Source organism: Pongo abelii, chromosome 3, assembly GCF_028885655.2.
Source record: "Pongo abelii isolate AG06213 chromosome 3, NHGRI_mPonAbe1-v2.0_pri, whole genome shotgun sequence".
NCBI classification, from domain to species: Eukaryota; Metazoa; Chordata; class Mammalia; order Primates; family Hominidae; genus Pongo; species Pongo abelii.
Window position 1 is genome coordinate 212,314,082 of NC_071988.2, and position 15,569 is coordinate 212,329,650.

Here is a 15,569-nt window from a genome sequence, read left to right on the forward strand (position 1 = left end):
TTGTTAGCATTCTCAGGGACCTAAAAAGTACATATTGTAGAAAAATGGTAAATAGATCTTGGAATCAGGTAGACTTTAATTCAAACCCCAGCTATGCCACTTATTAACTTATGTGACATTGGGAAAGTCTCTCAAATTTAGTTTTGCAAAATCAGAATAATATAGGTAGCCAACAAATAGGGTTTAATGGAGGTAATAATGAAGGTGATTAAGATGATAAAATTAAATAATGAATATAAAGTACTTAGCATGTAATAAGTTTTATTGTATGATTTCAAAGCACATGCTTTTACCTACAGTGCTATAAAGCTGCTTGCAATAGTCAAAGCTAATAGAAGTTCTAGTCAGAGCTAATAGAAGCCTTGTGTATGTAATTATTTAAGAATTCTGTAAATATACATAATAGGGTAGGAATGAGAAAATCTTTAGAGGAAATATTCAAGTATGCTTGGTTTCTAGCAAATCCAGATAGACAGTTTTGGCAACAACCAAGTCATAATTTTAAGTCTTGTTATAGGAGCTAGAATTTTATTCAAGGGGCAACTGATTTGATTAGATAAGATGTTGTGCACTGCATGTTTGCATCAACAAACACACATGTTGAAACTCTAACAATAGAATGGCATTAGAAGGAGGACCTTTGGGAAGTAATTTGGTTTCGATGAGGATGGAGTTCCCACGATGGGGTTAGCATCCTAATAAGCAGAGAAGGAGACTAGAGCCCTCTTCTCTCAGCCATGTGAAGATACAACAAGAACACCTGCAAACCAGTAAGAGGGCCTTTACCAGACACTGGCTCTGCTGGCCCAGATTTTAATCTTTAATTCCCACAACTGTGAGAAACAAGTATGTGCTGTTTAAGCCACTCAGTCTACAGTTGTTTGTAGCAGCAGCCTGAGCAGACAAAGACATAGGGTTCCTGTTTATTTTCAGAATTCGGTTTAGCTGTAATCACCTACCATCCTGAGATGCTGTTTCCTCCCTCCTCCCTTGAAATATAAGCTCTGGGACTACAGCTTCATGGACATATTCTGAAGAATTTGTCTCTGCTCCTGTGGGATGCTAACCTAACCAATCAAGGAATGTTTTCTCAATGGAATGAAACATCTTAATGCAGCTTGCCAGCCAATATCTGCAGAGCACACCTCATGGGTTCTGGCTGGCTTGGATTTCTGAGACTACTTCATCCTACCCATCAGACTGTGGACTCAGATTCAGCCAGAAGGCCCAGATTCTAGCGTCAGTTTTGCCCTTGGGATACAAATGTACGTCCTGCTTCACTGAACATGAAACCCTGAATATTTGGCCATTACTCTGGCAATTGCCCTCCCTCCCTGTGCCAATTGCCAGTCAACCCAACTCCCAGGCAGCCTTGGCAATTATGTCTGCTCGGCCTGCTGTAGCAGCCAATGACTTAGTAAAAGTCAGAACATAGATCTGCTAGCTCCCAGTCCAGGATTTCCCCTTAACTCATCCATGTATATATTAAACAACTAGGCTTGCTTTTAAAATTCTTTTTCATTTAGCCTCTTCTTAGAACTTATCATTTTGAGAATCCTGACCTGCCAATATTCCATAAACTTTCTGAAAGTGACACAGCAAATACAATGCATGCACAGTGCTAACTGCAGCTGATTTCATTTTTCCATCATCTATAAAGCACATAAGATAATTTCTAAACCAGCAGTAAAATCTATTTATAAAGAATGCTGATTTGTTTTCTGCACTTTCCAACACAGAGCTTCAATTTATTTCCTTACCATAAAGAAAACATTACTTTTTAAAACAATCATAGTTAGTATATTTTATAAATGTTTTAATTTTTGTAAAGTCCAACTTGCAAATTGGAGTGTAAATAGCTTTCTTAAAATGGAAGGAAGCGTGTTAGACCCAGTATGCTGACTGATGATTTCACTGTGCTTCAAAGCAGATGATTTCACAGTCATTGGGTATATAATGTAATGAGTTTTTATAAAGCAATTGATATCACTAAAAATATAATTATAATAAATAAAATTGTAGGAAAAAGGAAATCTTCATTCAGACAATGCCAAATTTTTTAACTAACTCATTGCTAAAACATTATGTTTGTACATGAAAAATTTTACACATTCTTTCTATGAGATAAACCTGATAACACCTTGAAAACTTAATAGTTATGGAAAAGTAACTACTGTGATTTTTTTTAGAGAATGTCATGTTCTTGATGTTCTTGAGTGAGCTGTCTCATGTTATTAGAAGGGAAACAGCAACACCTTGTGGCTAAACAAAGAAAGTGAATGAATTTTTAGGGCCCGGTGCAGTGGCTCAGGCCTGTAATCCCAGCACTTTGGGAGACCTGGGAGGAGGGTAACTTGAGCCCAAGAGTTCAAGACCAGCCTGGGCAACACAGTGACACGCCCATCTTTACCAAAAATTTGAAAAATTCGCTGGCCGTCGTGGCTGATACCTCATGTCCCAGCTACTTGGAAGGCTGAGGTGGGAGGATCGCTTAAGCCCAGCAGGTCAAGGCTGCAGTGAGTGTGATAATACCACTGCATTCCAGCCTGGGTGACACAGCAAGACCCTATCTCAAAAAAATTATGTTTATGTAGCACTTTCTACAAGGAATATAGTATCATGTTTGTATTTAAATGACATCGGGACCAGCATGGTGGCTTACAGCTGTAATGTCAGCTCTTCAGAAGGCAGAAGGCAGGAGGATCACTTGAGGCCAGGAGTTGGAAGACCAGCCTGGGCAGCATAATGAAATAATAATAATACTAATAAAAAGCTAGGCATGCTGGCACACACCTGCAGACCTAGCTACTGTGGAGGCTGAGTGGCAGGATCGCTTTGAGCCCAGGAGTTTGATTGTATTGCGTATTGTGAGCTACGATTGAGCCACTCCACTCCAGACAACACGGCAAGACCCAGTCTCTAAACAAAATAAAGGGACGTCAGAGCATTGCTTACAGAGATTTATAAATGATCCCAAAATGTCTTCAGGGAGATAAATCATCTAAATATAGCTATATGGACTCTTCCTAAATTCCAAATTTGGGTGGGAAAAATAAATGAGATAGAAGACTTCTTGAAATGTATCAAGACTCAGAAAGACAAACCAAAAACTTTCATTAGGCAGCATAAAGAATGTTTATTAATGCCATTTCTAATTTATGATATGATCATCTAAACAGGAAATCCCAGCCACAAGAAGCCAAAGGAAAGGGAAAAGAAATGACAATAATGACCATACTTTCTACACTTCCAACCTCTTCTCTACCACCACTCAGCAAGACCTCCCACAGCCAATCACTGCCTTCTCTTGTGGACTTACCCTCTACTCTGTGAACACATGAGCCAGAGAACCCTGAGAAGTCCCTGGGTCCCTTCCAGGGGCTCTGCAAGGTCAAAACTCTTTTCATAAAAATACACAGGTTTTGTTGACCTTTTCCACTTTCATTCTCTCACAAGTATAACTGGAGTCTCCCAGAGGCTAACTGACGTGGGATGTCACAAGAAATTAAATGTAGAAGCAGAAAGGAGAATGAAGTTTTCTTCTATTAAATCAGACATTAAAGACATACCTAAAAATATAAAACAATGTCACTGTTCTCACCAACTTTACTGTTTAAAAATGATAACTTTAAATAAAAATGTGATTTATGTAAACATATAAGTATATTATTTTATTTTTTTAATCTCTCAGTTTTAATGTTTAATATGATAAATATAGATAGATATAATCCAAATAAATAAAAGCTCTTTGGGGTCCTCAATAACTTTTCAATGTAAAGTGTTCCTGAAACCAAAAAGTTTGAGGACCGATGCTCTAAGCTCATACTCTCTGATATAGTTTCCACCCAGGTCATTTCTTAAATTCTTGATCAGTCATTTCCCATGTCCCTCACCCTATCCTTGTTGCAAAATTCCATTTTCCTACTCCAGCCCTCCCTGTCATGAGAAAGTTCCCAGGTTGTAGACATTATTTACTAAATCTTTCTTAACAGCTTTATGATGATAACATGACATATACAAATTGTATAAATTTAAGGTAACAATGTTTTGATATTTCTATGCTTTTTGAAATGATCACCACAATCAAGCAAATTAGCATATTTATTATCTCTACATATTTACCATTGTGTGTGTGTTGACAGTAATTAATTTATGATCTAGTCCTTTAGCAGAACACAAGAATATGATACAGTGTTGTTCCATGTTGTATATCTCCAGAAATTATTATAACTTGAACTTTGTACAATTTAACCAATATCACCCTGTTTCCCCTTCCTGAGCCCCTGGCAACCACTGTCCTATTCTCTGTTTCTACGAATTTGACTGTTGTAGATTCCACATGTAAGTGAGATCATGAAGTATTTGTCTCTGTGTCTTGCATTTTTGCTTGGCACAATATCTTCCAGCTCCATCCATGTTTTCACAAATAGAAGGATTTCCTTCTTTTTTAAGGTTGAATAATATTTCATTTTATATATACATGCCACGTTTTCTTTACCCATTCATCTGTTCCTCTGCCAAAGGACATTTAGGTTATTATCATATTTTGGTCATTGTGTGTCATGCTGCAATGAACAGGGGAGTACAGACACCTCTCTAAGACTCTTATGTCAATTTCACTGGACATACATCCAGAAGTGAAATTATTGGATTATGTGGTAGTTCTTTTTTTTATTTTTGAAATGGGGTCTCAGTCTGTCATCCAGGGTAAAGTCCAGTGGCAAGATCATAGCTCGCTGCAGCCTTGAACTCCAGGGCTCAAGCGATCCTCCTACCTCAGCCTCCCGAGTAGCTGGGACTACAGGTGTACAACAACATGTCTGGCTAATTTTAAATTTTGTTCAGAGATGGGGTCTTGCTATGTTACCCAGGCTGGTCTGGAGCTCCTGGACTCCTGCCTTAGCTTCCCCAAATCCTGGGATTACAGGCCAGGCCAGTGCTATTTTCAATTTTCTTTGGAGGAACCTCAATACTGTTTTCTGTGTTTTACTAATTTGCATTCCCATCAATAGTGTATAAGGGTTTCCTTTTCTCCACATTCTCACCAACACTTACCTTTTGTCTTTTTGATAATAGCCATTTTAACAGGTGTGACCTGATATCTCATTGTGGCTTTGATTTGCATTTCTCTGAAGTTTAGAGATGTTGAGCACATTTTCATATACCTGCTGTTAGCCATTTGAATTTCTTCTTTTGAGATATGTTTATTTAGATTCTTTGCCTTAAAATAAAATTAGGTTATTTGTAATTTTGGAATTGATGTGTATGTGTCCTTCTTAGTTTTTTGAACTCCTTATAAGAGATATGGTTTACAAACTTCTTCCCCATTTCCTAGGTTACCTTATCATTTCATTAGTTGTTTTCTTTGCTGTGCGAAGCTTTTTAGTTTGATGTAATTCATTTACCTATTTTGCCTTTGTTGCCTGTGCTTTTGGCATCATATCTAAACAAATTATTGCCAAGACCAATGTCAAGAATGTTTTCTCCTGTCTTCTTCTAGGAGTTTTATGGTTTCAGGTATCACATTTAAATGTTTAATCCATTTTGAGTTAATTTTTATGTATGATATGAGCTAGGGATCTGATTTCATTCTTTTGCATGTGGACATCCAGCTTTCCTAACACCATTTGTTCAAGAGCATATCCTCTCCCTATTGTGTCTCCTTGCACCCTCCAGGGTGATCCATTGCTGCAAATGTGTGGGTTATACCTAGGTTCTCTATTTTGTTCCACTGGTTTATGTGTCTGTTTTTATGCCAGTACCACAGTGTTTTCCTTTCTACAGCTTTGTAATTTAATTTGAAGTCAGGAAGTGTGATACCTGTAACTTTGTTCTTGCTCAAAATTGCTTTGGCTACTCAGGGTTTTTTGTGATTCTATATGAATTTTAGGATTATTTTTTCTATTTCTGTGAGAGACACCATTGAGATTTTGATATGGATTACATTAAATGTGTAGATTGCTTTGAGTAATATGGACACTTTAATAATACAGTACTCACTCTTTCAATCCATGGGTTGTCTTTCAATTTACTTCGGTTTAAATTTCTGTCATCAATCTTTTGTAATTTGTAGTGTTTAAGTCTTTCACTTCTTTGGTTAGTTAATTCCAAAGTAGTTTATTTGATATTGTTTTTTAAATTTCCCTTTCAGACAATTCATGTTAGTGTTTAGAAATGGCAATGATTTTTGTATGTCGATTGTGTATCCTACAACTTTAATAAATTTATTATATAGTCAGTCCTTCATATTCATGGGTTCTGCAACCATGAACTCAACCAACCATGAACCAAACTTGTACATATTTTCCATCTGTGGTGGTTTGAATCCACAGATGTGGACCCATGGATACACAGGGCCAACTGTACATGATTTTATGTGAGGGAGTTGATCATCACAGATTCTGTTATCTTAGGGGGTCCTGAAACAAATCCCTGGCAGATATGAAAGACTGACTGTATTATTTCTAACCATTTTCTGTGGAGTCTTTAGAGTTTTCAGTGTATAATAATCATGTCTTCTCTTAACAGAGATAACTACATCTTTCCTTTCAATTTTGATGCCTTTTATTTCTCTTGCCTGATTTCTCTGGCTAGGATTTCCAGTACTGTGTTGAATAGGAGTGGTGAGAGTAGGCATCCTTGTCTTGTTCCAGATATTAAAGAAAAAGCTTTCAGTTTTTCCCCATTGATTATAATATTAGATACAGGTTTTTCATATACAGCCTTTATAGTGTTGAGGTAAGTTTCTTCTATACTTATTTTGTTGAGAGTTTTATCATGAAAGTATGTTGAATTTTGTCAAATGTGTTTTCTGCATCTATTGGAATGTTATTTTTGTCTTTCATTCTGTTAATGTGGTATAACACATTATTAATTTTTACACATTGAACCATCCTTGCATCCCATAGATAAATTCCAATTGGTCATGGTGTATGACCTTTTCAATGTGCTTTTGAATTCAGTTTGCTAGTTAGTAGTTTATTGAGAATTTTTTCATCTATATTCATTAAGGATACTGGTTTGTAATTATTTTTCCTTGTGTTGTTTTCATCTAGCTTTTAAGTCATGGTAACATCGGCCTCATGAAATGAGTTTGGGAGTATTCTCTCTTCTATTTTTTCTAAAGAGCTTAAGAAGTTTTGGTGTTAGTTCTCCTTTGACTGTTTGGTAGAAGTTGCCCATGAAAGCATCTGCACCTGGGCTTTTCTTTGTTGGGAAATTTTTGATTATTGATTGAATCTCTTTGCTTGCTTTTGGTCTGTTCTATTTCTTTTTTGTTCCATCTTGGTAGATTGCATCTTTCTAAGAATTTATCCATTTCTTCTAGGTTATCCAATTTATTGGCATATAATTGCTTAATTGTCCTTTGTAATCATTTGTATTCCTGTACATTTGCTATAATGTCTCCATTTTCATTTCTGATTATATTTACTTGAGTCTCTCTTTTTTTCTTAATGTAAGCTAAGGGTTTGTTATTTTTGTTTGTATTTCCAAAAATTCAACTCTAGCTTTGTTGATTTTTATATAGTTTTTTATTTTAAAGTTATTTTATTTATATTCTAATATTTATTATTTACTTCATTATGCTAACTTTGGGTTTAGTTAGTTCTTCTTTTTCTAATTGTTTATTTGTAAAGTTAGGTTGTTCGATTGAGATCTTTCTTATTTTTTAATATAGGTGTTTATCACTATAACATTTCCCCCTTAGCACTTCTTTTGCTGCATCCTGTAAGTTTTGTTGAGTTGTATGTTCATTTTTGTTTGTCTCAAGATATTTTTAAAATTCCCTTTTGATTTCTTCTTTTACCCAATGGTTGTTCAAGAGTGTGTTGTTTAGTTTCTGCATTTTTGTAAATGTTTCTGTTTTCTTTGTTATTGATTTCTAATTTTATTCCATTGTGGTCTGAGAAGATACTTGGCATTATATCAAACTTCTTAAATTTGTAGGATGCCTTGTGACCTAAGATTTGATCTATCTCAGAGAATGTTCTGTGTGCACTTGAGAAGAATGTATATTCTGATGCTGTTGGATGGAAAGTTCTGTATATGTCAGTGTTTAATCTACCATGTTGTTCAACTCAGCTGTTTCCTCTTTTTTTCTTTTTTTTTCCTGCCTAGATGTTCTATCCATTATTGCATTTGGGGTACTGAAGTTGGCTACTATTATTTTATTGTTACTGATTTCTCCCCTTAGCTTTGTTGATATTAACTTTATATATTTAGGTGTTCTAATGTTGGGTGGATATATAATCTTCCTGTTGAAGTGAACTTTTATCATTATATAATGACCTTCTTAGTCTCTAGTGACAGTTTTTGATTTCAAGTCTATTTTTTCTGATCTAAGTATAGATACCCTTGCTCTTTTTTGGTTACCATTTGCGTAGAGTATCTGTTCCCTTCCCTTCACTTTGAGCCTCTATGTATCTTTATATCTAAAGTGACTCCCTTATAAATACGTACTGATGAGTATCTTTTATGCATTGTGCCACTCTATGTCTTTTAATTAGATAGTTTAATCCTTTCACATTTAAAGTCATTGTTGATAGGTAAGGAGTAACTTGCATTTTGTTAATTGTTTTCTATATGTTTTGCAGTTCTTTTTTTTCTTCTCTTGCTGTCTTCTTATGTTTGGTTATTTCTTGTAGTGGTTTGGTTTCTTTTATTTGTCTTCACATTTTGTGTATCTCCTATAAGTTTTTAATTTGTGGTTGCAAATTAACATCTTTCATAAAAAGTTGTCTTAATGTTATCAGCTTTTTTTGGAATCATTTTCTTTCTCTTCCCTCTTCAGACATATTTGCAAATACTCTGTTTTTCAAGACACGAGTAAACAGGGCTCTGGTTAGAAATTTATCAATATGAAAAAAAAGATCCTCTGAGTCTTTTGATAAGTTAGAAAATAATGATAGACTGTGGTAGAATGTCATGTATTTCAAGTTCTGTCATCTATGTTACTTTGCAATATATTTTTTGTGTGTATTTGTCAATGTTATATATTTATAAGGTAAATCCATAAAGCATACATTCTAGAATGTCCTAACTCAGGTCCTTAAGAGATATGCTCCTTATAGCCTTCTTGGCACTCCTGAAGTGTTAAATATTTCCATTGAAGAAGGTTGCATATGGTTTCTGAGATGAAGTCTAGATAGGTTACAATTATTTTTTGTTCCTTTTGCCTACACAGCACCCACTGTCCCCTCCCTTTGTTATTAGCCATTATCTGATACCCTTGATGAAGCCACCTTCTGTCCTTCAGTTTTGGCATGCGGGCTGATTTCACCCCCAGTTTCAGGAATAAGCACAGGACAGCTACTAACACGTATGTTGTTCACTCAAGGAAGAAACCCAGGTAAGGGAGAAAGGGGGGCTGAAATCCAGCCTGCATGCTCTTCTCCAAGCCACATGCCCCGATACAGGGCTGCATCTAACTGGAGAAAGGGGAGCCATTTTCTAATACTTGCAAAGGCACTGTGTGGACAGCGCAAACTCTGTATGAGCTCGTGACACAGGCCTGGCCAATAAATATACTTCTAATCCTGGCGCAGATCAGACTAGAGATGGACATGAAATCCAAGCCTCACACCGAAAGTCAACCTCTAGTCTCTTATTGAAACTATTAGAAGTGTTTCTGTGTTTGCTTTATTCTGGGGCTGTTGAACTAAGGAAGTGTAAACTGGAGGAGTGATGATGGCCACATTGCAGCACAAAGGGAAAACTTGTCTGAGAATAAAGTCAATGGGGAAGAAAAAAGCAAGGAAGCTGAGAAGAGCCAAGTCCTGAGTCCCTACGTTCAGCCATTCTGAAGCTACACCCTGGATTTTTCCATTATACGAGTCCATAAATTAATACTTTTTTTTGGCTTAGACCAATTTGAGTTTGAATTCTATTATTTATAACCAAAGGAGTCCTACCATATTATCTTAGCCGGATTTTCATAAACACGGTATATGTTGATCAACAAACTTCCTAGATGTTTCAAGTTCACTCCGAAGAGGGGAAAAAGGAAAGAAGAGGAAGAAAATGGTTACTTATCATCCACAGTAGTCAAGGAAGCTACAGAAGCATCAAGCAAAAGCAGCGGAAGTTAGCTTTGTACTCCCACAAACCCTGCTCTGAAGTACTCCGCCTAGTGACCCACAGCAGAAGCTGCATTTCTAAAATCTTTAAAAAGATAGAACAGGAATCACCACTTAGCCTGGGAACCCTAACAGGTGAGCAGACCACATGGGAATATGTCCCAGTGGTTTGAGGTAGGTAAGTCCATTTTCAAAGCTGTAGTAATTCCGGAAACAAGAACATATTTATTTTACTTTGATCACACAATGCCTAGTTATATTAAAAGTAAAGAGACATTCAATAAATACCTTTTATGGAAATAAAAACAGACAATTTAGGAGAGAATTAACCATCGATGGATTATTTTCAAAGGTAAAGAAAAAAATTATTCTGAATACACAAAACTATTTTATCAAATATCATGGTAAATTATCATTATATACTAGGTCACTTAATAAATTTCCAGAGATGATTGTAAACAGTTTCCACAATAGATTTTGTTTCACCCCAGGAAGTTTCACAAAAAGTTAGTTACTTATCTCCATTGTTACTAGTGCCAACTAATCCTATCATTCTGAGTCAAATTAAAAATAACGTCCACACTTTTCCCCAGTGAGATCACAGGAGATGCCTAAGTGGAGTGTGTTTTAATGTGAGGGGATAATTGGTTTATATTTTTCACTGACAACAACAAATAAATTCTAGATAACTTAAGCAAAATAAGAATTCAATGAAAGGATACTGAATAGTTCACAAAATCATTGAAGATGCTGGAGAAGCAAGGTAAGAGCCGAGGGAAACTTGGCACAGCCAAGTTCATCCTACGGAAGCAGATCTTGGGATGCCACCACTAGGATGTTGCCATTTGACACTCGTCACCATGTAGCTGGGCTCTGCTGAACCTAGGCACTTGCTGCCACATTCCAGGACCTGCATCTCTGCTCAATTTCTCAGAATCATTTCTGATTCTTTCAGGTCTTTTGCATCCTTTCATCGGGTTCCAAGTTCTAATAAAGAGACATCCGTTGGCTGGGCCTAGATATGTGCCCACACTTGAGTGGCCAAGAAACTGGAAAAAGGATCATGCACTCCCTTTCAGTTTTTGTAATGGAAGGTGGGGCCTGTCCTCATACTTTGCTTGGGGTTCAAAAAACTAGGAAGGGTGTTTTGTTGAAATGAAACCCAAAACTATAGCTATCCATTTATAGCACCTTATTAGTACAGGAAAAAACCATGAGACAAAATGTATAAAAGTGCATGGGAGGTATAAACATATGAGGGGGTTTCTGAGGAGTGGAAGATCATACTTGATTGGTGCTGTGGTTTCACTGTGCCTCCTCCGAGATTCAGCATTGACAATGTGATAGTGTTGAGGTGGAGCCTACAGGAAGTGATTAGGCCATCAGGACTCCTACCTCAGGAATGGGTTTAGGAGCCCTCATGAAACGGCTCCATGGAGGGAGTTCATTCCTCTTGCCCTCCCACCTTCCACCATGTGAGGACACAGTGTTCCTTGATTCTGGAGGATGCAGCATAAAGACACCATCTTGAAAGGAGAGAACAGCCCTTACTAGACATCAGACCTGCCAGCGCCTTGATCTTGGACTTCCTAGTCTCCAGAACTGTGAGAGATAAATGTCTGGTTTTCATAAATTGCCTAGTCTGTGTTATTTCCTTGTAAGAGCATAAATTGACTAAGACAACTGGGGATTAGAAAAAGTTATATGAAGTGGCATTTGAGAAGGGCTTGATAGATAAGATCTCTACAAATAGAAATAGAGAAATTGTTTCACATCACCCAGGTGAAGGGAATAACATAGCCATGTTCAGTCTGAATGCAAAATGGAGATGGTAAAAAAAAGTACATAGGATTCCACTACCAGTGGGAGGACAGAATTGCAATGTGGCAGCAATCTGTAAATATATTTATCACTCATTTCCATTTATTTAGAGTCTAATGTCTTCTAGGCTCTGAAATTAAGCAAAGAAAATCTAGATATGAGTAAGCTCAAGACTTTGCCTTTGTGACAGTCAAAATAATGACCCCATAAAGATGTTCTAGTCCCTGGAATCTGTGACCATATTACTTTACATGGGGCAAAAGGGATTTTGTAGGGTGATTAACCCTTGAGTTAGGGGGATTATCCTTGATTATCTTGGGGGCCAATCTAATTGCATGTGTCTATAAAATCAGAGAATCTTTCCTAGCTGCAGTCAGAAGGTGACATGACCACAGAACAATGGTCACAGATATCCCACACTACTGGCTTTGAAGATGGAGGGATGGTCCCATGATCCAAGGAATGGGGACAGCATCTAAAAGTTGGAAAAGGAAATGGATTCTCTCTAGAGCCTCCAGAAAGCAATACATCCCTGACAACACCTTGACTTAAGCCCAGTAAGATCACGGTCAGAGGTTTGCCCTACAGAACTATAGGGTCGTAAGTCTGTGATTTAAGCCACAAAGTTGTGGTAATTTGTTATGGCAGCAATAGAAAATTAATTTTAAGGAGTTTATTATTTGGAAGATAGGCAGACCAGAAAATCCAAATTATAATATAATTCGATTAAAACCTCTGGAGATTTGGGCTAGGTGTTTTAGAAAAGAACTGAGTATTAACAAGACTAACAGAAGAAATGTTCTAAAATTTACATCACATTTTTCTAATGATCACGTTGATAGAGCAACTTAGAATCCATGGTTTCAACAAACCAACAGGCTTATATACATATACATATATCATTTTATATATATAATATATAATATATGGAATAGCCCCATGGGCATGGGCAGCCCTGGGCCACAGGACAGCACTGTACTAGCAGCCCACACCCCACCTCACCTTCCTACCCTGAGCTGACTTGTCTGCTAAATGCTAAATAAACCTGTCAACCTGTTGGGTTTAACTCAGAAGGGCCTGGATACAACAAGCCTGAGGGCTGTGACTGGGGGAGGAGAGAGCACAGACGGAGCTCCTCCTCCTTCCACCACTGCCCACCAGCTGAAAACCACCAACTGAAGTTTGCCTAGATTCTCAGCCTACACCTTGTTCCCAACAAAACTCATGCAATACTTTGGCCCCCACTACAATCTCTTGAATAAAATATTCTACAGATCTGCTTTTTGAGCTGCAACTTATCTTACTAAATTCCAAGATGCTTATGTAAGAGAAAACCACCACATAATACAAGATTTTCAATGTGATCATCATTGCTACTTTTAACTAGAAATTATCCAGTAAATGTATTGTGAACTGCTTTGTGACTATGGTGATTTATTTAGTCTTTCTGATCCTTGGTTTGATTAACTCAAATATATGAGTATCACCAATTTTATAAAGTTGCTCTAAAAATTAAATGAGAGAAAAATAATTCTCCTTCTCCATATACTGAACACTTACAAAGTTATAGGCATTGCGTCCAGGTTTTTACATACTTACCTGATAGAAGTCTCCTAACAACCCTCTCTTTTAAATTACAAGCATTTTGCCATGATTTTTACACATGTATGTTATGGAAGCCTCGTAACAATCACATCTTTTATAGGTGAGCAACCTGAGGCTCAGATGAATTAAAAACACATTCACCATCAAATCATAATGAGGGACAGAACTGGGATTCAAATCCAGTTCTCTCTGATGCCAAAAATGGTTCAATTTAACAAGGACCAAGTTACACCCAGAACATGGAGGGATCCAAACATGTGGATTCCCTTTTCTGCCCCCTCGTGGGAATTTCAATAGCTTTCACTGCCTCAGAGCAATCCTAAACTCCCTCCCAGGTTGCCTTGCAATGGCCCCCTTATTCGTGGGGGTGATTAGGAATCTGCATTTTTGGACCACAAGCATCCATAAACAGTTGTGTTGATCAAGAAATAAAATTTTCTAGGCCATAGGTTACTGTGAATTTTCTAGCTTCTCTGCAAAAAAATAAAGGGGCTATTCCATGTAAAAAAATCACAGGATCCACTGAATTTGTGCAGAAAGACTTAGAACTATACTGCAGGAGGATCCTACTGACAGCTGTGCCTGAAGACCAGCCCAACCACACAAAGCAAGAGCACCTCCAATGGCCAGGTGTGGTGGTTCTTGCCCTCATCCCACCAGTGTGGGAGGCCAAGGTGGGTGAATCACTTGAGGCCAGGGGTTTGAGACTAGCTTGGGCAACACAGTGACACCTTGTCCCAACAAAAAAATCAGTTTTTATTATTAGAATCAAGAAAAGTACCTCTAACCCCCTGCCGTTGCTTTAGGGTAGAGAGCTCTGGTCTAGAACTGAAGATATGAAATTGTGAGTCCCAGTGTAGCTACTTAAGCTTAAATACAAGAGCTGCCAGACATTTCCTCTACAGCAACGAAATCTGTAGCATCCATTTTGTATTTTGAAAACTTAGTTTTTGGCCGGCCTCTGGGAAGAAGAGGGCCCAGAACTGGGCATTTGGGTAGGGAGGGGAAAAGAAACCGGCTGGATGCAACAGGGGAAGACGAAGGGATGGGGACGCCAGGCAGAGCCAGTCCTCATGCTTGAGGCCTGGGCCTAGGAAAGCGAACTGGGTGAAGAAGAGAGGAGCCCCAGGCTGTGGATGTCTCTGGGGGAACCTTGGTTCAGCAATGGCCAGAGGAGTTCCTGAGATCAAGCGGTATCTGTCGCCTCCCTACCTTTGGGCGTCTTCTGGTCGCCAATGTGCTGAGGTCATGGCTCCGGAATCAAACTGGGCTCAAACTGGGCAAACTCCAACACAGTGGAGCCTGGCGCTACTCCCACCTCCACCTCGTGGATCTCAGAGCTGCAGGATGACTCTGCCCACTGCACCCTGAGCGGGCCCCGCTTGGGGCTGGCATTGGGGGACAGTGTGTTCTGGGCGTCTCTGCCCCTCTTTGCTGGTGCCTGTGCCTCTGCTGGCCGCCCACTCATGGATGTCAGAGCCACAGGACAGCCCCGCAGAATCCCTGTGCCTGCCCTGCGGGGGGCTGACTTTGGTGCACATGCGACCCGTCATCGTGGTCCCCACGGGGCACCTCTGCTCTTCTCGAGGCAGCTTGGGCCTTCGCTTGCCCCCAAGTCTGCAGAGCTGAGCACCTGCCGCCTCTCCCCAGGAAAGGCAACCAAATGCCACCAACTTAAGGCACCCACTGAAGGCACTAACTGAAGGCCACCAGCGGAAGGCCGGTTGCCCTGCCAGCCAGATCGCGTCCTGCTTAGGAAGAACCAATCAGGCCTTGAGTTCCCTCCACGCGCTGCCCTTCCATTTGTGATGTGGGAGTCCAGGCACTGGCTCACTAAGCCGCGCCCCCCAGCGACCCCGCCCCACCTTTCATTTATTGGTAGCTGGTAGCAACTTTCAGGTTTCCTCACTGTGAATTATGAATATGAATTATGATTAAATTACTGTATCCTAATGTACCTCATGTACTATCTGACAGTCAAAGTCCCCTCTTTCCCCATGGCCTCTGAGTTTTTTGGAAACTAGAAAGAAGACACATTTCTGCAGGTGCTTTCAGAAAAAAACATTC

The 15,569-nt window shown here is 38.7% G+C and overlaps 1 long non-coding RNA gene across 1 annotated transcript in view; it reads right to left on the bottom strand.

The window, feature by feature from the left end:
* Window positions 1-15,245, bottom strand: part of LOC129059213 (uncharacterized) — a 102,019-nt gene extending 86,774 nt beyond the window's left edge. Inside the window, exon 1 of the long non-coding RNA XR_008524938.1 lies at window positions 14,715-15,245. This is a non-coding gene — a long non-coding RNA (uncharacterized LOC129059213). The remainder of the gene's footprint in view (window positions 1-14,714) is intronic.
* Window positions 15,246-15,569: the final 324 nt, after the last annotated feature.